The sequence below is a fragment of the Triturus cristatus genome, chromosome 4_2 (assembly GCF_964204655.1).
Source record: "Triturus cristatus chromosome 4_2, aTriCri1.1, whole genome shotgun sequence".
Lineage (NCBI taxonomy): Eukaryota > Metazoa > Chordata > Amphibia > Caudata > Salamandridae > Triturus > Triturus cristatus.
In genome coordinates this window covers 532,718,582-532,736,314 of record NC_140586.1, presented here as the reverse complement: position 1 = coordinate 532,736,314, position 17,733 = coordinate 532,718,582, and positions in this window count along the sequence as shown.

Here is a 17,733-nt window from a genome sequence, read left to right as displayed (position 1 = left end):
GCCTCTGCACATTCTAGACAGTACCTTTGGATAAAAGCGTGAGTGATGGGAAAGAACAAACGTGTTGCGAGGGTTCAGGGATATGGCTGATACAGATTTTGTGTACGTGTTACCTGTTCTGAAATAAGTACTCCTGAGAGTTTCAGTTTCTGCATGACTTGTGCTTACCCCCTCGCTTGGAGTCTGCCGACCATCAATCCATCTTCTTGCATGCAATACACCGGTCACAGGGTGTCCTCGATTGGCCACATAGTGCCCCCCGTCCCCGAAGCTGCCAGTCTGTCATAAGCTTTGTAGTTTAGTTCAGATTGTATGTTTTTTTTTTTTTTTTTAAAGAAAGTTCAGTCTGCACCAAGCAGCCATGGTATTATTTACTCTTTGCTAGAGTCTTTTGACCCTCTCTCGGAGCAACAGTTCTTCTTACCCACCAGAGCAACTACTTGTGATCACTCCTAGATACATGCAGGCAGCAGTTTCAAATATTTGTTGTGCCGCGGACTTGTTCCAAAGTGATGGCAAGTAGCTGTGGTTGCAATATGTCTAAGAGGCTCATGGGTGTAGCAATCAATAGTGCAGGGTTCTGAATGTGGGCCTGAAAAGTTTCCTTTTTAGAAATGATTGTTTTGGAGTGTATTAATTACTGTAGATAATCTGACATTGACGAGGACTACAACTCCCAGAATACATTTTGTTACATGGGAGGTCGGGCTGGAGCACTGCATCTCTGAGATGGCATCGTCTCGTAACTTTGTGCCTCCAAACTCAGTGTTTGCAGGTTGCTATGATCGGTGACGTCACGTGGGAACCCTGCCTTTGATTGACTTGCATAAGACTGAACAAACTCGCTTAGGCGTCTGACCTCGGGGCGGAAGGAGAGGCAGAGACGGCAGTCTCCCTTCCTTCTCGGTATAAGGCAGCTCTTGTGCCCCACGCACGCGCCGCCTGGAGAGACCGAAGTAGTTATAAGCCAGAGGGCCGTTTCGCAGGAAGTGGAGTAAATGAGAGGCGGTGTGTGTTGGATCACATGATGTGGCAGCGCCTCCCGCTGATTGTGTCTGACACTTCTCGTAGGTTGGCATCGGGACACCACGCTTGCGGAGCCGGGGCTGTGTAGAGTTACTGATCTCTGACTTTCATCAGCAGCTGAACCGCCGTAAGTACATCTCTGAAGTGCAAAGGTTTAAGAACCTCTACAGTTTGTTGTGGGGTGGGGGCGGGGAGTGCTCTTTCTCAGATCGTAGTTTGGCAAAGTAGAAACCTAGATTGGCGGTTGCTTCCACTAATGTTTGTGGACATGAAATATACTTTGAACGTTTCGGCAAGCAGTACGAAAAGAGGCTTTCCTTTAAACCTTGCTATTCTAAAAAAAAAAAAAAAAAAAAAAAAATTCAAGATGTCAAAATAGGAGCTCCGGGAATCCCGCACAGCGCAAGAAAGATTCCGCATGGCTAGATCCACTCTATCTCACTACCTCACTATCTCACAACCTCTCTCTCTCGAAACATCACTACCTCACTCTCTAGCTCACAACCTCACAACTTCTCTCTCACTCACTACCTCAATCACTCTCTATCTCACTACCTCACTCTTTCTATCTCACTAACTCACTTTCACTCTCTCTTTCACTACCTCTCTCTATCTCACTACATCACAACATCACTCTATGCTTATATATCACTACCTCACAACATCCCTTTTTTTCACTACCTCACTCTTTCAATACCTCACTCTTTCACTACCTCACTCTTTCACTACCTCACTCTCTCACTACCTCACTCTCTATCTACCTCACTCTCTATCTCACTACCTCACTCTCTATCTACCTCACTCTCACTACCTCACTCTCTATTTCAATACCTCACTCTCTCTCACTACCTCACCCTCTCTCTGCTAATGCAATAGGTATCACATATGCACAAAAAAAAGCTAATGCCAATAGAAATGACAATGCCATTTATTTAGGGATAAAAAAATAATAAAAAAATAATGAGCAATACCAATAGCTCTACCTATAATATTGCCGAGACCATTGCATTGTAAATGCTTGTTTACATGATGTTTCCATGTAGGGGACTCTGGCTATCCCAACATGCCATGGCTGATGACGCCTCTGAAGAGCCGATTCCGGTGCCTTCACAAGACAGGCGGGTCCCTCCCATATGCACCATTGAAGGTCTGCAAAATCTTCCTCGTGTGCTGCATGCTGCACAACATGGCAGTGGAGAAGGCAGTGCCACTCATCCTGGAGCAGCATGAGCAGGAACATCCACCCGTGGAGGATGAAGGGCTTGGTCACAAGGCAAGTGAGGAGGAGGAGGATATCCGGAGTCAGCTCATACGCAAATTCTTCTCATAATGGTGAGTCACTGGGTCTGAGTGTGCACGCTTGGAGCCTTGTGTGGCATGTGTTGCAATGTGTGTGTCCAGCTGACTGTATGCTAAGTGACTTAGATGTGTGTTCTGATGTGTCACTCGAGTGATGATGTCATTCCAATCATTTTAGCTGTGACCCTAATTTTTCTAATCGCATGGTGACAACATTATTACTGTTTAGTAAATGACCATGTATGCGGATAACAATCTTTTAGCTGACTGCTTGTGTTTCTGTCATCCACAGGTTCTTGCGCATGTTGTCTGGTCGTGTCATCTTTGGCCTCCTGCTATTCCTCATGAGTATTGCAACATGTGCTGAATCAGCGTTCCATGCACGGACATGTGGAAAAGTCATTTTGGGTGAGGATTGCAGCAAGGCATTTTGGGGTTGTTAGGTGTTTGGAATGTGTGGGGACTGCTCCTGTGCATGTTGGGTTACCATGCACACATGTCGACTCACCATGGGGCACATGATATGTGGCATGACTCCCATGAATTGATAGTCAACCTTCGTGACAGTCATCTCTAATGGTTTGTGGATTCTGATTAAGGCATCAATGTGTGTATAACTTCCCTCAGAAACATACGGGATGCTACGGGTGGACATGGTGTGGGACATCCCCATTACAGGCTCAATGGGGAATTGCAGCTTCTCCGTGTGCAGAAGGGGGTGTTTGACTCATCCCCTTAACTTGTGTGCCAGGCCATTTGGATTTACTACATCTGTGTTGTGAAGGGGGTGTCCAGTGTAGGTCCCACATGTTCAGCCAAATGACCTGTATGTCTGTTCATATTGATGCTTTCCCCTTGGTGTGAGCATGAGTAATAAAGGGGTTCCTCTCCCTCCAAGGTGCCTAATCTCTCTCAATGCAGGTCTCTTGCCACTTTGCATGCGTCATCTCTGGCATAGTTGTCAAAGATTGTGCATATGAGTCTATGTGTAGCTTGGCTACATGCATGCAGGTCTTCATGGGTTAGAATCTCTTTGGCTGTGGCTTGATCTTGTTGTGTCACATGTCCATTGTGAGAGTGGGTAACTCCATTGGCTGCCCCGGGGGTGTGTGCTTGTGTAAGGGGTGAGTGAACATCCCTCAGCCCGACGCTGTTCAACATCCACATGGCCCCCTCACACAAGTGGCCCGCCCCCACCACCTCAAAACCATCTCCTACGCCAACGACACCCAGCTCATCCTCTCCCTCACCAAGGACCCTCACAACGCCAAAACAAACATCCACAAGGGCTGAGGTCCATCGCCGACTGGATGCGGAGCGGCCATCTGACACAGAACTCGGACAAGACGGAGGTCCTCATCCTGGGACACACACCCTCAGCCTGGGACGACTCCTGGTGGCCGATCGCTCTGGGGACAGCACCGACACCCAAACACCACGCACGCAACCTAGGATTGATCCTCGCATCCTCCCTCTCCATGTCCAAGCAGGTCAACACCATCTCCTCCTCCTGCTACGACACCCTACGCAAGCTCCGCCAGATCTACTGGTGGATCCCGACCAACACAAGTAGAACAGTGACACAGGCCCTCGTCAGCAGCTGACTGGACTACGGCAGCGCACTCTACGCAGGACTCCCATCCAAACACCAACGGCGGATACAACGCTTCCAAAACGCCTCCGCACGACTGATCGTCAACGCCCCCCGCCACAGCCACATCACACCCCTCCTGAGTGACCTGCACTGGCTCCACATCGACAAGAGGATCACCTTCAAGCTCCTCACCCACTCACAGAAGGCACTCCACAACGCCGGACAAGCCTACCTGAACATCAGACTCAGCTTCTACACCCCCACCCGCCAGCTCTGCTCCGGCAGCCTCACCCTCGCAGCTATCCCCCGTATCCAACGTATGACCGCCTGCGGGAGATCCTTCTCCTACCTCGCCGCCAAGACCTGGAACACCCTCCCAACCCACCTACGACTGACCCAAGACCTACTTGCCTTCAGATGACTCCTCAAGACCTGGCTCTTCGAGCAGTAGTGGAACCCCCCCCCCCCCTCAGCGCCTTGAGACCCTCACAGGTAATTAGCACGCCTTCCAAGTACCCTGATAGATTGTTGATTGATTGACGGTGCCTGCTGGTGGGTGTAGTGTGATTTGGCAGTGGGTCTCCCAGGTGATGTATCTGTCCCCCCATGCTGCCATGTCAGTGAGTGTGAGTTCCTGTCCTAGATATCTGAGCTGGTTGTGTTTGTGTTAGATTTTGCAGTTGTCACAGGAGGGCCTTGTGCTGCCTACAGCAGGGCCAAGTGTTAGCTACCTTGTCAGTACTTTGCCAGTCCCTGTGCATTGCGCATGGTGCATGGGTATGTACCTGGGCCATATGGGCTGAGGGCAATGGTGTCTGTTTCTGAGTTGTACAATATGTTTAGTGATCCCCACCCTCCCAGCATCCCGGACATCCAGTCTTGGGTTTGTGGTTTGTGTAGCCTGGGTCATGGCCTGGCCTTGCTTTGTGAATGGGGCATACACATGTTAGTGGCATGAGCGTTGTTTTTGAGTGTGGTTGTGTCTGGTGAGGGCTTGGGGGTAGGTGAGTGCATTTGTTGTAGTTGGGGTGTGGATGCCGTTACCCCCATGTTACGTAAGTTGTTTGTGTACTCACCAGGCTCGGCAACTCCTTCGACTCCGTGTACTCCCACCGGCGGAAGCAGGGCCATCACCCTCTCCTCCCAGGGATGGTAATGTACCAGTCTGCGGGGCAGCCCACCTCCTGTGATGTTACTCTGGGTGTAGTCCTCGTTCATTTTGTGCTTGACTGCCCTCCGCAGATCGTACCACCTGGCTTGGCATTCATTCCTGGTCCTTCTGATGGGCACAACAGCATTCACCAGATCGACGATCCTCTGCCACAGGCGTGATTTTTCGGCTATGCTGGTCTGTCTGACCAATGTTCCAAAGAGCTGTGGCTCGACTCTGATGACTTCGTTGACAAGGATGTCCAGCTCCTCCCTTGTGAACCTTGGATTCTTGTCTGTGGGCATGGTGTGGGGTGTGGATGTGGATGGTTGTGGGTGTGTGGGTGTGAATGTGTAGGTGTGTGTGTGAATGTGTAGAGGGGGTATGTGTGAAGGAGGTTGTGTAATGGTGTGTAAGTTAAGGTGTATGGGTGCTGTTGTTTGTGTGTGGTGTCTGTCAGCAATGGGTCTGTTGCAAAGGCTCATGGTTTGTGAGTGTGGGCCCTTTTTATTGGTCCATATGTGGGTGTGGCTGGGTTTGAAATTTTGGTGGGTGTGTTATAAGAGGGGTTTTGTGAGTTTGGGCCTCTGTTTGCCTGTTTGGATGTGCCAGGTCAGTCTTTTTGATGTTTTTAGTACTGTAGATGTGTTTTGTGGTGTTGTGTGATTCGAATTGACCCTCCTTGTGCTGTTTTGCAGTGTCCTGGTTCTGTACGAGTCGTTTTAGCGTATGTAAGGTGCATACATACGTGATGTTGTTGTACAGTGCTCACATATGCAATGTTGTTGTACAGTTCGTACATACGCGATGCTGGGGTACGGTGGTGGAGTACGGTGTGTCCAAGTATGTGGCTGGGGTACAGTTGTGGGGTATGGTGCGTACAAACAAGGGGCTTGGGGACGGTGTTGGGGTACGGTGCTGGGGTAGGGCGCTGGGGTAGGGCGCTGGGGTACGGTGTGTCCAAGTAGGGGCATGGGGTATGGCGCTGGGGTATGGTGCGTCCAAGTACGGGGCTGGGGTACGGTGGTGGGGTAGGGTGCGTACAAGTAAGGGGCTGGGGTACGGTGGTGGGGTACGGTGCGTCCAAGTAGGGGCATGGGGTACGGCGCTGGGGTACGGTGCGTCCAAGTACGGGGCTGAGGTACGGTGGTGGGGTACGGTGCGCACAAGTAAGGGGTTGGGGGATGGTGGTGGGGTATGGTGCGTACAGGTGAGGGGCTGGGGTAGAGTGGTGGGGTACGGTGCGTACACGTACAGGGCTGGGGTACAGTGCGGACATGGGGGGGTACGATGCAGACATGTGGGGGGGAGAGGGGGGGCTGTACGACTCGTATCCCGGGCACAAGTTTACCCGGATACGAGTGGTACGACGTTCGATCCGTACGGAGCCTTTTCCATGCGCTTGTGTTTTCGGACGGCCGGTACGGATCGCACTTGCGCACTCGGACTTCAGTTTTACAATTTGTATGTAAAAATGTCCGGGGACGTCTCGTAGACTTTTCCCGGAGTCAATCGTATGGATTTTTCACGTACGAATCGTACTTCGCCGTTTGTACGGGACTTGTACGATTCGTACGTAAAAAAATACGGATGCGAGTCGGACGGTAATGTTTTTTATCGGATCGGAATCGGCACCCAAGTAATACTTGACATCTTATATATTGTTCTAAACATTGATTCTCTCTCTCAGTCTGACATCTCTATCTGTAAAACTCTGCACAAACCTTTCAAAAACTTTGGGACAAATTGAGGACTTTGATCAGATACAATTATGGACGGTAAACCATGTAAGGGTAGAATGGACTGCAAACAACTTATCTGCAAGTTCCCTAGAATTAGGCAACCTTGATAATGGACTAAAATGATGAACCATCTTAGAAAACATACTGCTTTAACCATGGTGGCTGTATGTCCCAGTTCTGTCTTTAGGTAAATCGGTTACAAAGTCCACAGAAACTATTTGACATGTATATGGAGGAGTAGGTAGTGGATGTAATAAACCTGCAAGTGCTTGATGTATACCTTTACTTTGTGGGCACACAGTACATCTGTTTAGTGTCCGATACTAATGGAGGACACCAAAAATATTGAACTAAGTCTTATTTTTCCCTGGATGACCTAATATTTGTGCATGGCACCACAATGGTGCATGTTGCTCTAACTAGCGATCGCTGGAACAAATATTCTTTCTTTTATGTAATATACATAATTTATTTGCTTCTGATCATGAGTCTGTATGACCTCTTCTGCTTCTTTGGTTTTCTGTGCTTTAGCTACCTCTATCAAAAAGGTATCCTCAGAAATCATTGCTCTTATAATATGTTTTAGGGTATTATAGAAGGGTATTCAGTTTCACATTCTCTAAATTCATGTCCCAGATGAGATAATGTAACAGTCTTTCCATGATGCTGTCTGCCTGGTTGAAATTGGATTACATAATCGTAATCAGTAAAACATTATGTATTAGGCATAGGGCCTTTCCAGATTTGAGGGATTTTAGGTTTCTATGATCTGTAATCACTGTAACAGTATGTAAGGCACCCATCAAATAATGTAGCAATTCCTAAAATGCCTTCTTACTGGCTAACAATTCCTTGTCACCTATAGAATAGTTTTCTTCAGAATTGGGGCACTAACAAAAACCTTTTCAATTGCTGAAAAGCCTGTTCAGCTGCGAAGGACCGGTTATTGGAGCTACCACATGCTAAAGTGATCCATAAATCGCTGACAGAAACTGGCGAATCCCAAGAAACTTAAGACTTCTTTCACTGATTTTGGGGATTTCCATTATAGGATGGCTGTAACTTTCATTGGATTCATAATAACCATACTGGCGACAACATGTAACGCAGGAAGGAGACCCTAGAAACATGAAATTAAAATGTTTCTAATTTCACATATCTCTTAGTAGTTGTAAAACTGCTCTCCCATGTTTCTTATGTTCTATGATTGAGGGTGACTGTATTAAAATATCGTCAATGTAAACAAGCACACATACATCCAAAAACTCCCTCAAAGCTTCATTAATAAAATATTGGAATGCTGCGGGCGCATTACTTAAGCCAAAAGGCATCACTAAATACTTGTGAGGGCCCAAATTTGGTATGAAAGGCTGTCTTCCACTCAACTCCCTCCCTGCCTCACACCAGGTGGTAGGCGCCTCGCAAATCCAATTTTGAGCATTTGTTACCTGATCGAATAAGCTGTAAATAAGAGGTAAAGGATAAGGGTTCTTAACAGTTACATCTATAGCCAATATATGTGTGCATCTCACCCTCTTTTACAGGTACAATGAACAGAGACGATGAGGCAGGATGCTCTGATAAATCCTATGCAAAGCATTTCCTCAAGATATTACTTCAGAAGGATGTTTACTTTCTCAGTTAATTAGTATATTCTATTCCGAAGCATGCGAGTCCCAGAGACCAAATCAGTTTGATAATCATATGGTCAGTGTGGTGGAAGGGTGGCTGCCTTTTATTTATCAAAGACGTCTGCTAGCTCTTGATAGAACAGAGAAATATGTGGATTGTTTTCATCTGCTAACACTGCTACAGTTCTTTCATGATCCAAATTAGAGGACATATATAAATAATGTTTCTGGCAGAATGTGGAACAAAATATAATGTAAGAGCCTTCCAGTTATTATCTGGATTATGAGTTTCTAACCATGGTATTCCCAAAATAGCTTAAAACTGCGGGGTCAAATCAAACTTAATTCTCTCCTTGTGATTTCCCTGTATATATAACCCCAAGTTGGTAATGGAATTGGTAATAGATCATGACTTCAGTGTGCTACCATCAATGGTTTTGACCTCATCAATCAGATTTTTGCATTCAAGTGGAATACCATATAATGCAGCTAAAGATTTATTCATAAAATTTTCGGTAGCTCCTGAATCTACTAATAGTTGGAAATAAATGACCTCATGCCGATTGGGCTGTCACAAAAAGATGTTGATATGGTCAATATGCTGGGCATATTTTGGATGGTATTTGTACTAACATGACCAATCTCGTTGTAAAGACTCCCATTACAATTACATGGTCAGACCATAAATATATTCCATTTAAGATAACTTTTGACAAGGATCCAATAATGACTCCCTGGAGCCTACAAGATTCTATGAATATTCGGAAATAGAATAGTATGCTCATGCACCCAGAGCTTTTAACTAAGGCAGAGGCAACAAAACCCATTCTTTCTGGTATCCCATCTATAGATAATGATAAGTTTAATGAATGGATGGTATCCTTAGCTGATAATTTAGCTCCACTTACGCTTCCTCGAAAGGTACGGAGCAATAACAAAAAGCAAGCTCTATGGTTTACTCCCCGCTTAAAAGAATTGCAGGAAACAAGAAAGAATTTGGAGGAGTAGCTATGAATTAACTGATCTTATGTCTTTTAAAACTGCCCTCAAACAATATCATCACAATATTAAACTGGAAAAAGCGACTTTTTATTCCAAGCAAATCGAGCTAGCAGGAAATGACCAAAAAACAATTTTTGATATCGTTAAGACATTCACGAAACCTAAGATATTGGTACAAGAAATGATACCATCACAAGCCCTATGTGATAGAATCTCAGAATATTATGAAAAAAAAATTATGGATCTGAGGGAAGACTTCCCAGTAACCACTCTTTCACATAATGAGTCTATACTCTTAGGAACTATCGGAGCTTTTTCCAGCTTTCAAGAAGTCTGTTTGGAACAATCAAAACAGGTTATTCTTACCTGTAAATCGGGTTCCCCGTTTGATCCGTGTCCTCCCAAAGTCTTTCAAGCACTTGTAGATATCATTAATCCAGTCATTAACAAAATAATTAATGCATCATTTGAGTCCGCTGGTGTCCTTGACATCTGGAAAATCGCAGCAGTAAAACCTCTTCAAAAAAAGAAAATTGCGAATCCTAGTACACTTTCTAATCTTAGACCAATTTCATTGCTGCCCTGGCTGAGTAGGCTGGCCTAAAAATTGGCGAATAATCAATTGAATGAGTTCTTGCTGAAAGAAAATATTCTCTACCCAAAACAATCTGGTTTTAGACCTGGCGATTCGACAGAATCAGTGCTGCTCCATACATCAGAAAGGATAAAATTGGCTTTAGATCAAGGTAGGGATGCAGTACTGGTTCTGTTGGATCTATCTGCAGCGTTTGATACTATTTCTCACGCAGTCTTGCTGGATAGATTGGCTATTAATGGCATTACCAACAAGGCACTAGCATGGTTTACGTCTTTTTAAGAAAATAGACGTGGCACTGTCATCCTTGGCCATTATAAGTCGGCAGAGAAACAAAACTTGTCAGTGGTCCCTCAGGGCTCTTCTTTGAGCCCAACACTTTTTAATCTATCCATGACCCCATTACTCACTCTGATTGACTCCTTTGAGGTTGAGGCTATTACATATGCAGATGATACACAGATCATCCTTACCTTAGATAAAAATTCCACCAGATCTGAGGAAAAATTCTATCACTGCCTAACGGCAGTTATGAACTGGATGAAAGCAAATCATCTGAAATGTAACAGCCAAAAAACCGAGATTATGCTGTTTGGGAAAACTAATCTTTTTTCTCCCAGTCAGTGGTGGCCTGAAAATATGGTTCCTCCACCGAACACTGCAGACACAGCTCGGAACCTAGGAATTTTATTTGATCACTCCTTATCATTTCAGAGTCAAGCACTGGCAGTGGCAGGCATGTGTTTTCACACTATAAAAACTTTGAGAAAGTTCTTGGACCTACTACCTCTTCATGCTAGGAAATCGGTTGCGGTGGCTCTAGTACTCTCACGCCTGGACTACTGTAACAGCCTGTATGCGGGGGCAAATAAATCCATTATAAAAAAGTTACAAGTGGTCTAGAACGCAGCAGCCAGGCTGGTGCTAAGGCTTCCTAGGGGAGCCTCCTCCTCAACAGGACTTCAACGTCTACACTGGTTGCCTATACATAAAAGAATTCTGTTTAAAATCTTAATTATCATCTATAAAACTACAAAGACATTAGGGCCATCATATCTTAGGACTAGAATTCGGCCTTATACCACAAAGCGTCCTCTCCGATCATCATCTGGACACTATCTGACAGTCCCCAGTTATCGATTGAAAACTAAAGGGGAAAAAACCTTAGCTGTCCTGGGTACTAAAGCCTGGAACAGTTTGCCGTTCCAGTTGAGATTGCCTCAATCAGAATGCTCTTTTAGAAAACTATTAAAAACTTGGATTTTTTCTGTCAGGAACAGTACTGTGTTCACCCTGTTATCTGGACAGTCATAGGGACGCACAGTCTATCTGTCTTCTTGTCTTTTCAGTTACTGTTCTGTTTTCTGCTCATTGTCTGATAGTGCCGAGATGCTCCTTGGAGTGGACGTAGCGCTTTACAAATAAATTCATTCATTCATTTACAAATAAATTCATTCATTTATAAAGAGGATGTTTGAGCTCAGGTTTTTAAGGCTATATCATGTTGTAAACCCGCCACACTTGCCTACCTGTGGGGGTTTTAGAAGGCTGGGTCAGAGGTAAATAAGAGAAGTCGATTTTGATGACTCAATGATGTCTGTTTAATGATATTTAGCATTATTGAAATGTTTATACATTCAGATGGGAACTGTTTAGTGGCTTAATCAAAATCTTATTTTCCTTTAGGTTATTCGGTGCCAGTGTAGGTCCCCTGCTCAGCCGCAACTCTCCTGAGTTGCGGCGGTCAGTGGCCATCCATCGGGGCCAGCCACCACTCCTTTGGTCCAGTTTTGCCATCCTCTTCCAGGCGTTGGAAGTCGTTGTCTGGCTCATGGGCGTTGTCGAAGGCCTCCGGTGGTTCTGTGCCTCGTCTCTGAGTTCCCAGCAGCATTCCTACTCCCTGTCCTTCTCTCAGTGGTCCAGTCTCCTCAGTCCCGATGTCCGTGATGGTGTCCCTCTACTCTCTCCCCACGTCCTTTTCCACACCTCCTCCTTGTTAATCTCCTTCTGCCTTCCTCCGACCTGATATTTCTGATTGTTCCGTCGTCCTGATCCAATCGGCCTGTTTAAAGAGACAGGCATGTTTTTGGATGATGTTCCCGCTAGGACAAGTGTACCTTTCACCCATCTGGTATTTTTGTGAATTTCAGACGAGAGGACGTCCTGGCACCACACAGGTGGGTAGATCCTCACATCTCCCTTCCCTTGCTTTCTTGTTAACAAGAAATTGTTCATGAAGCTATTGGGATAGGTAGTACCCATTAAGCTGCTGAAGACCTTTATGATGACAGGTTTTAAAGCGGAATGGTTGAAGGACTAAGAACCATCTGAGCACCCTATCATTATTACCCTTGTTCCGAGCCATCCACTCTAACGGGGCATGGTCTGTGTATAGGGTGAACTCTCTTCCTCCTAGATATTATCGTAGGGTATGAATAGCCCATTTGATGGCGAAGGCCTCTTTTTCAATGGTAACATACTGTCGCTCTATTTTGGAAAGGGTTTTCTACTGATATAAGTGATTGGCCTTTCACCCCCTGTTCGTCCAGCTGAGATAGTACGGCTCCTATTTTAGTATCTGATGAATCAGTTTGGACGATGAAGGGCTTGGTATAATTAGGGCTAGGAAGGACTGGTTCTGATATTAAGGCCTGCTTAAGAGTACTAAACGCATTCATGATAAGAGGGAATGGTGTTTTTAATTTGCTTTCAGTCTTACAGGATTTTTCTTAACAGGTCTGTCAATGGGGTGGCAATTTGGGAGAATCTTGGTATGAGTCACTGACAAAATATTGAGGAACAAAAATATTGTGACACAAATATCGAAGTCAAGAATATCGACATCCTATCTACATCATGGTAAGTACAAAAATATCGCAAAAAATATAGAATTTTTTAAATGTTAAAAAATAATGTAAAATAAAGTAAATAATATATATAATTAAAAGAAACATAGGCACACATATTAAACATGTTTAAAATTAATAACTAATACAAATAATGTTAAAATAAATTAAACATATACATATAAAATATAATATACATACTTAATAATATTCTTAAATAATTATTTTAATAACTTATAAATTGTTAAAAACATTTTATCAATTATAAATACATATATACACATACAAAAATAATATAAATAAAATTATAAAAAATATATATAACAAATTTAAAAATTACAATATTTTTAATGTTTTTAAAATAAATTATACACATTAACTAAAACAATACAGAAAAATATTGGATGGGGAGAGAAAAAAATTACTATTCCAACTCCAGAGAGTGCAACAGTAGGGAAAGTGTTGGATAACGTAGGGGTAAACATTGCTATTCCCACTCCAGAGAGTGCAACAGCGGGAACATGTTGGATAGCGTAGGGGTAAACATTACTATTCCCACTCCAGAGAGTGCAACAGTAGGGAAAGTGTTGGATAGCGTAGGGGCAAAAGTTGCTATTCCCACTCCAGAGAGGGCAACAGTAGAGAAAGTGTTGGATAGCGTATGGGTAAAAACTTACTATTCCCACTCCAGAGAGTGCAACAGTAGGGAAAGTGTTGGCTAGCGTAGAGGTTAAAAATAACATACTTATCAATTAAACATTTTTTTAATTAAATAATGATTTATAAATAAATTCACAAATGAATTGCAAATAACAATAAATTACAATTAATAATTACTTTAATAACATTAAATTACTTCCCACCCTATTTGCCAATAAACACACAACCCACTCCGCATATAATTTAACACAATATAATTATCAATCAATTAATAAAAATTAAGTACCAATAAATAATTAATACATTATCAATACCAATAAAAATTAATAATTACTTAATTATAATAAATTACTTCCCACCCTACTCCCCTATAAACACACAACCCGCTCCTAAACTAAACACAATATATTCATCAATAAATTAATACAAATTAATTGCCAATTAATAATTAATAAACAATAAATTATCAATACCAAAAAAGAAAAATTATTTTATTGTAATTAATTTACTTCCCACTCTATTCCCCTATAAACCCACAACTCGCTCCTATAAAATATTGATACAATTAATCAATTAATAAAAGTTAATAAACAATAAATTATCAATACCAAAAAATAAAAATTACTTAATTACAATTAAGGCTCCCTGTTTTCCGTTTTTACTGATTTTTACAGATAAATACAGACAGAAAACATTTATTTTCTTGTCTATATTTATTTTTAAATGTGTATAAAAACGGAAATGGGGTTGCTTTTTGAGTAATTCTAAATACTGTCTGCCATGACTGCCAGGCAAATATATGTGTGGATTGAAAGGTAAGGGGGTTAAAAGAAGAAAGGAATTTTAGTATAGAGGCTTTAACAGCAGTAGATATGCAAAAGGCCGATTCAGTAATTTGCATACTTTCATATAAGTGCACTGATTTTTCTTCTGCGGGTGCTCACAGCACTGAAACCTGGCAGACATTCAAGCATGAGCGCATATTTATTGGTTAAAATAAATGTGGAAATATACTAATTTCAACTTAATTTTTCCACAAAACCAAAAATAAATATGGATAAATACAGATAAGATTAGCAAAAAATAAAAATGGACAGACGGAAATGGCAAAAAAATAAATACCATAAAACCGGGAGCCCTAATTACAATTTACTTCCCACCCTATTCCCTTATAAACCCAAAACTCGCTACAGAACTAAAATGCTAAATGTTATTAAAAATAATTAATAATTTCTAAAAATGATGAATTAATTTACTATAATTAAATTACTTCCCATCCTATTCCCCTATAAACCCACAACCCGCTACGTTACTAAAACGCAAAATTTACTTTAAAAAAAATTACTAACTTCTAAACAATTAATACATATATATGAAAAAAAATACAAAACATAACAAAAAATGTGGTACACATACATCTAAAATACATACTAAAATACATAACACTAACATAAACAATGATTTTGTTAACATCAATATTTTTTCTATCGATATTACTAACTTCAATATTTAAAAAAATTATATTTCTTACTTTCAGGTTGATATTCTGGTCACCGATATTCTTGATGTCGATATTCTGTCCCTACAATATTTAAAAGCCAATATTATTGTAGGTCAAAATGAAAAACTAGATATTTTGTCAGTGCACCTCTTGGTATAAAGTGTCCATAGTAGCCTATCAGACCCAGGGAAGCTGTTCGTTCTTTTCTTGTCTTTGGCATAGAAATCCTGGAAATAGCTGCAACTTTTTCAGTTTGGGGCCGTATGTGTCCTTCCCCTAAGAAGTATCCTAAATATTTGACTGATTCTGCCACTTGTAAGCTCTTCTTAGGGTTGACTCTTAACCCATGGGCATGTAAGGACTTTAAGACAGCCCATAGGTGTTTTACATGCTCGCTCCATGTGTGACGATATATAATAATATCATCAATATACGCAGCAGCAAATTTGGCATGAGGTTGAAGCACTCTATTCATGAGTCGTTAAAAAGTGGCAGGCGCGCCATGAAGTGCAAACGGGTGGGACAGTCAACTGGTACAAGCCGTCAGGAGTAGAGAAGACGGCACTTGCCAGTCGCACTTGCATAAATCTAAAGTACTGATGTATTGAGCCTCTCCCAGTCACTCCACCATCTCATCAATTCTAGGAAGAGGATAGGCATCACATTGGGAAATTTTGTTTACTTCCTGCAAGTCAATACAAAACCAGATAGAACCATGAGGTTTCGGTATGAAAATGATAGGAGAATTCCAATCACTGGTGGGGGGTTCGATAATGCCCATTAGTAGCATTTGTTGGACTTCGGAGCTTAACACGGCCCTATGGGCTCTGGGTATTCAGTAAGGTTTTTGTCTGACCGTTTTCCCAAGAGGAGTGCAAATGGAGTGTTCTATCACTGTGGTTCTACCTGGGTTAAGAGAAACGACCTCAGCTTTGGGGTGTAAACAAGTTATTAACTCCTGATTAAGAGAAGGGTCAAGGTCGGGATCAATACTGGATAGGAAAAGGGGGTTATCACTCTCTTCTTTGACTGTCCCTGTTAAGACTGGTAAAGGATCTTGTATCCGGCAGGAATCCACTACAATTTGATAGGTTTAGACAATACCTTATACCTTATAGGGTCCCTGCCATTGACCCACTAGTTTGTGGTCAGAGGATGGCATCATGAGCAAGATGGGATCTCCTACCTCAAATTCCTGCTCTTTGGCTTTTTTTTAAATCATATTGCTCTTTTTGTTGGGTTTGGTCATGTTATCAATTCTCTCTCACTATGGGGCCGATTAGGATGGCGGGCGTAATTTCGTCCACCCGCCACCCTAGCGGTGCTGGGACCAGCGGCCAGTCGTGCGGCGGTCCCGCACCGGAAATTAGGATGCCACCGCCACCATGGCGGTGGCATCCTCTATTCCCAGCATTGTGGTGGGCGGTGCTCACAGCACCGCCCGCCACAATGTTGGGAGTGCACATTGTGCATTGTCATGCACAAGTTGACTGCCACCTTGTCCGTGACAATGTAGGGAGGTACCATAGGTACCCCCATGTGCAACCCCCATCCCCCAATACCCTGGGGGCCCGCAACGGGCCCCCGAAAGCAAAATCCACCTGGCTTTCCATGGCGGGGTCTCTGCCATGGAAAGCCCTGCACTGCTGCCCATTCTAATATGGATGGCGGTGTCTAGCAGACACCGCCACCATATCCAGCCCCTTTTCCACCCAGTCGACCGGTCGACTGGCGGACGGTCTTTCCGTCCGCCGGGGTCCCCCCACCATACTAATATGGCGGGGGGGAATGGGTGGCAGGCGGGGTATGATGTAGGGCGGATCGCCACGGCCATGCAGGGGGTGCGATCCGCCCTACATCATATTCGACTCACATGTTTCTTATTTGTCCAAGATGGGTTTGTATTTTCTCTACATATTCAGGCAAAGGCTTTGCATAATCCCCTTTTCTTTCTCACTGTTCCTTAACCATATCTAGGAAGGATCTAGGTTGTCGTCCATATAAGAGTTCAAAAGGGGAGCATCCCGTACTTTTTTGAATCTTCCTTCTTATGGCAAATAAAGCGAAGGGTAACATATTCTTCCGGTGTTTTGCTTCCAGATTTAACAATAAGGTGCTCTTCAAGGTGGCGGTATAGCTAACCCTGGGCGTAGTTCGCGCAGTAGTGCTACGCATAACTACGCTAAGTGCAATTTGCACTATGGGAGATACGCGTAGCAATACGCGAACTGCGTAGTATGCTGTTCACGATGATTGCACAGTGCCGGATGCTTGTCCGCACTGTGCAATCATTGCAAACGGCATCTTGCACAGTGCAAGCGGTCGTTTTCTGTCGCTCGAGCAGATTTTTACTCCAGCGCCAGCTTTCTCAACGCGGAATGGTAGTTTCTCATCGCTAGCGTTCGCGAGTATACGTGACCACTCGCAATGAGAAACCTGACCTCCCCGCGTTGAGAATCTCGCAGGGAGGTTTATTTTCCACGCTCGCGATCGGCAACTTGATGTTGCTGATCGCGAACGAGGAAAAAGTCTCGCCGGGATGTCATTTTGCTCGCTTGCGGTCGCCAACTTGACGTTGAGGACTGCGAGCGAGCAAAAAATCCCAACTACACTACGCTACGTGATTTTGCACTGTGCTACGTTCAATTTGCGTAGCGCGAAGTAGCACAAACTACGCAAACTTCGCG